This window comes from Nicotiana tomentosiformis, chromosome 10 (assembly GCF_000390325.3).
Source record: "Nicotiana tomentosiformis chromosome 10, ASM39032v3, whole genome shotgun sequence".
Lineage (NCBI taxonomy): Eukaryota > Viridiplantae > Streptophyta > Magnoliopsida > Solanales > Solanaceae > Nicotiana > Nicotiana tomentosiformis.
Genome location: NC_090821.1, coordinates 79597124 through 79603123, shown reverse-complemented (window position 1 = coordinate 79603123; position 6000 = coordinate 79597124).

Genomic DNA, 6000 nt, shown 5'->3' with positions numbered 1-6000 from the left:
GAAAATTGCCTCAACAATCGCTTCAATCCGAGCTCCATAGCTCCAAATGTGTTAAAATGGCCGAAACCTCAAAATATATCTTCAGTCCAGGCATTTACTCTTCGCGATCACAAAGCACAAAAATTTTCAGCCCCAAAATTGCTCTTCGCGATAGCGGAAAACCAACTGTGATCGCGAAGAACAAACTCCCCAACATCTTCCAGACAACCTCCAGTATAATGGTCATAATCTTTTGTACAAAACTTCAAATTGCAAAGGGTTTAACTTTCTGAAAACTAGACACCAAGATCTATAACTATCATTTGTTTCTCATCTCCCAATTCTTTATAGAGTTCGAGATATAAGCTTCCAAAGTCAGCCTTATGCAACAGAGATTTTCAAAATCTTCCCGGACAGCTTGTAGTGTATCTACCATAACCTTTTGTACACAACTCCAAATAATAATTGGTTTATATTTCTGAAATTCCTTATAGATTGCGAGATATAAGCTTCTAAAGTCGGGTCAGTACAACAGAGATTTTGTTCTACGCGATCGCGAAAGAGCTTCCGCGATCGCGATTCACAAGGTTCCAAACTGTTGTTTGCTCTTCGCGAATGTGACTCAATGTTCGCGATCGCGATGCACACCTCTGTAGGCAGAAACCAACAACTAAAAATGGTCAGAAACCACCCCGAAACTCACCCGAGCCCCCTCAGGTTCTCAACCAATTATACCAACAAGTTCTAAAACATCATACGAACTTAGTCGAAGCCTCGAATCATATCAAACAATGCTAAAACTACGGATCACACCTCAATTCAAGTCTAATGAACTTTGAACTTTCAAATTCTATATCTTGTGCCAAAATACATCAAATCAATCCGGAATGACTTCGAATTTTGCACACAAGTCATAAATGACATAACGAAGCTATTCCAATTTCTAGAATCGGATTCCGACCTTGATATCAAAAAGTCAACCCCCGATCAAACTTCCCAAAAATTCAACTTTGGGCATTTCAAGCCTAATTTCACTACGGACCTCCAAATAATTTTCCGGATATGCTCTTAAGTCCAAAATCACCATACAGAGCTATTGGAATCATCAAAATTAAATTTCGAGGTCGTTTACACATAAGTCGACATCCGATCACTATTTTAACTTAAGCTTTAAACCTTGGAACTAAATATTCTAATTTATTCCAAAACCTCACCGAACTCGAACTAATTGTCCCGGCAAGTCACACAACAACTGTAAAGTCCAATTTGAGCAGTAAATGGGGAAACATGGTTGTAATACTCAAAACGACCGGTCGGGTCGTTACAAGCGGGTATGAGTGCAGTTTACTGAAATTTCTGACCTTGAAAAGTTTTGCCTTTTTCAGGCTCGGAGACTTAAAACACCAATCACAGTTGTTGTTGATGAACACTAGGCAGTGCCTATGACATGGATATAAACTTTTCCATCAATAAACAGAGCGACATGAAATACAATGATATATAGTGATACACGCTGCCATCAACAACACTAGATGAAAACATACAATGACTATACAATACTACACGGTGACAACCACAACTTAAAGGTGTACAGTCACAGACTTATAAGCAACAACTTATTTTCCGCATAATTATGCTTCTAACATCAACTACGATATATATTGAGATACATAATTATATAGTAAATATTTTGATACGTGTTTTCACTTGATCTATGCACCTTAAACTAGAATTGTTTCTTTACTGCCAAGTGCTTCATGACTTTGACTATCATAGCCTTGTCTTTATAAATTTTACCTTCTTCTACATCTATGTGTTGAGAGTCAGTTATTATTGTATTTTCATAAGATTCTGTATCCTTCCACTCTTCTCCATCCCCAAACTCAATCATATTAATTGTATCGCCATTGTGCCTCTCCTGTATAACTGAGCTTTGTGCACACTTTAAGGAAATCACAACAGAATTTGAATTGTAGCATATCATATCCATATCCTTTTCACTCGATGTTATACAAAGGGGATACATTGTAAATTTCGAACTTTTTTCAGCTCAAGATATACATATACACCCATATTATTGTGTATCACTATTGGTGGAGAACCGTTTTGGATAATGTATTTGATTTTAATAACATTCAATGAAGTATTTATCTTGAGTTGTTTCGAAATCACGTCTACAAAATCTTCAAAACTTATATTTAGAGTAACTATTACAAAATCGAAATTATAATCTACAAAACTGTTGTTAACATTCCATCGGCCACCATACTGAATAAAAATTGGTAAATTTGCCATTGAAGTAGCTGAAATTAGGTCAAAACTCACTAATTGATTGATTGATTTTGATTGTAGTTCGTAGTTCCTTCATCAAATACTTATCTACAGAGAAAATGCGAAAGGAAATTATTGCTTCTATAGTGAAACTGATCAATTTTTGAGTGAAATTTGGAGCTCCTTTTAAGAATTTTTTGGGAGAGAATGCCTTGATTTATAGAATGTAGGTCTCTGTGAAATTGATAAGCTTGAAAAATAGGGAAGGAAGGAAGATCCTTAGCATGATTCTCGGATGGAAGAATCCTTCCTTATGTATATCTCTAATTTTTGCCTATTTTTGGTAAGTGTCTAATTTTGGGCTAGAGGTTGGTAAGTTTGAGTTTAAACTGGCTATTTCTATACTTTCCGAGAAAAAAAAAGTGATTTGCGAGGTTGGGCCATATTAAGGAAATGAGAACGGGAAGAAGTGAAGGGTAAAGGAAGAGAGAAAAGTGAAAATTAACTCCACATCCCGTTAGTCTCACTAGGTAATTAATAAAATTTGATGTTGTTTACAGGTGAAACCGAGCCTGCGGGACGCCTCGATTTTCGATGAAGTAAACGGAGCAAGAGACGTGACTGCAAGGAACCAAAATCGAGGCAAGGAGCCCTCAAGTTGGGGTCTGGGTAATATGCCTGCCCCCGGAAGCATCGAGGCCACGACCCCATAGTCCGATTCGAATCCCAAAAGAATTACCAGATAATCAGGCATGACTAACAAAGGGCCATGATATCCGTGACCAGCCGGATGTCACAACGTGAATCTCTGCATGTATCGGTAGAAAACCGATGATTAGTAAAATAGAAGATTTTTACCTTTTATGGAATTGTACTTAGGGTAAAACTCCCAAACTATATAAAATGTCGTCTGATTATTCATTAGCGATATTGAACACGCATATCAAGGTACTATACTCTTATTTTCTTTGTTATTCAAAGTTCTTACTTTTGTTCATCAGTCCATCATTAACATGAGCCCGGGATTGAAGGCAGGCATTCCATTAAAGCTGCTACTGACTCTGGGATTACTTTCCTTAATTGGTTTGACAATTTATTACGTCCTTTATATGTTTAATCTAACGCAATTCATCATTTGTATTGAATTAATCCGCGTATCCTTAAAGCCACTTATAAATTTAATTGTTATCCATTTTTAGGGTAAACAGTTTGGTGCCCACCGTGAGGCTAAGGATAATAGTGGCAAATTGATACAAATTTCCATAACACACTCTATTTTACACTTGTTCTTTGAGTTTTTAATTTCAGGTCAAAATTAAAAATGTCGAACTCTCAATTTGTCAATTTGAAAATGGATGCTGATTCCGATCACCATGGCGAGAACAACAACGTGGTACCCAGCAACGAGGTGACCCCTGTTGACCCTAATGGAGTCCTAGTCGATGATCCGGTCGATGCTAACTCACACATGGCTATTGAAGCAAACTCGCCTAATGACCCCAAAAACAGCATTCGCGGGGGAGCCTAGTCGATAGCCTAGAGTACACACGATGACGAAGGTGATGGGATCAATTTGCGTGTGATCTTCAAAATGTTACAGGCTCAACAGGCAATGATAGCCCAGTTGCAGAACCAAAGTCGCACCCCCAGCAGGGTTGAGCCCGAATCATCCCCGGGAAAATGCTCGCAGTAATAAACTGGCCACAGAAAGGCCGGGTGAAGCAGAACCCGGGACCAACCCCGAGATAATAAAGATGCTTGAGGAACTGAAAAAATGGGTGGAGGCGGGAGAAAAGAAAATCGAAGCAAACGACAAAACAATGGAGACCTATAACTCCAGGGTCGATCAAATCCGAGGAGCACTACCGATACTGAAGGGCCTGGATTCCAAGAAATTTGTCCAAAAGTCTTTCCCTCCGAGCGCAGCTCTGAAGTTGATACCAAAGAAGTTCTATGCAAATTCTGAAGTATAATGGGACAATTGATCCAAATGAGTATGTGACTTCCTACACATGCGCCATCAAGGGGAACGACTTGGAAGATGATGAAATCGAGTTCGTTCTGCTTAAAACGGAGAGACCTTTTCAAAAGGAGCTATGATATGGTATCACAACTTACTCCCTAATTCTATTGACTTGTTTGCTATGCTTGTAGATGCCTTTGTAAAAGCACACATCGGGGTCATCAAGGTCGAGACCAGGAAGTCATACCTTTTCAAGGTAAAGCAAAAGAGATAACGAGATGCTCAGGGACTTTGTATCGAGGTTTCAAATGGAACAGATGGATCTGCCTCCGGTTACAGATGATTGGGTCATTCAGTCCTTCACCCAAGGACTCAATCCCCAAAGCTCACTGGCTTCATAACTGTTGAAGCAAAATTTGATAGAATACCCCGAGGTAACTTGGGTCGACATCCATAACAAGTACCAATAGAAAATCAGGGTTGAAGACGATCAACTCAAGGCCCCTTCCGCGTCTGTCTATCCCGCCAGGACTAGTGACAGATCCAAAAGGGCCATCGATCATGAATCAAGATCAAACAGAGACCGATATCAACCATACAATGGATATCGAAGGGGTAATGGGTCCAGACGCAACACTGTGAGATTTGAAAGAAGAAGCGACCAAGGTCATAATAGCTGGGCACTCATGAGCAAAAACGATTTTGACAGACCCATCGGGTCAAAGGAAGCACTAAGGTTATCGGAGTTCAACTTCAACGTCGATGCTACCGGCATCGTATCGGCCATCGAATGCATCAAAGATACTAAGTGGCCTCGACCATTGTAATCCAATCCTGCCCAAAGGGACCCCAACCTAATGTATAATTATCATGGCAGTCACGACCACAAAATTGAAGACTAGCGACAACTGAGATAAGAAGTAGCCGGGTTATTCAATAACGGACACCTCCAAAAATTTCTGAGTGATCAAGCCAAAACTAACTTCAGGAATATGGACTCCAACAAGCAGATCGAGCAAGAGGAACCACAACACATCATCAACATGATCATTTGTGGGATTGACGTCCCCCAGGGGCCGATGTTAAAGCGCACTAAAGTGTCTATTACAAGGGAAAAACGGACTCGAGATTATGTATCGGAGGGAACCGTATCTTTTAGCGAAGAGGACGTTGAAGGCATCATGCAACCACACAATGATGCACTGGTAATATATGTACTCATTAATAAATCTCGAGTTAAGCGTGTGTTAATTGATCCAGGTAGCTCGGCCAATATCATCAGTTCGAGGGTCGTGGAACAGCTAGGTCTATAAGACTAAATTGTGCATGCAGTTTGAGTTTTAAACGGGTTTAACATGGCATGTGAGACCACTACAGGGGAGATAACCCTGCCAGTAAACACTATCGAAACCATTCAGGAAACAAAGTTCTACGTGATCGAAGGAGATATGAGATACAATGCCCTATTTGGTAGGGAACAGATTCATAACATGGGGACAATACCCTCGACACTACATTAGGCATTGAAATTTCCTACACCCGGAGGGATCAAAACAGTTTATAAAGTGCAACCAACTGCAAAAGAGATGTTCACGGTCGATGAGGTGGTCCCGATGGTCACACTCTCGACATCAAAGAACCCAAGTTTGGTCACCAAGGAAGAAACCAAATAGCAATCACCGACACCAGTCCCAATCAAACTAGAAAAGCAGGGGACGAGTGAGGATGATGATTATGGAGTCCCCAGGTCTTTCATAGACCATGACGATTCCGATGCCACCAAGTCA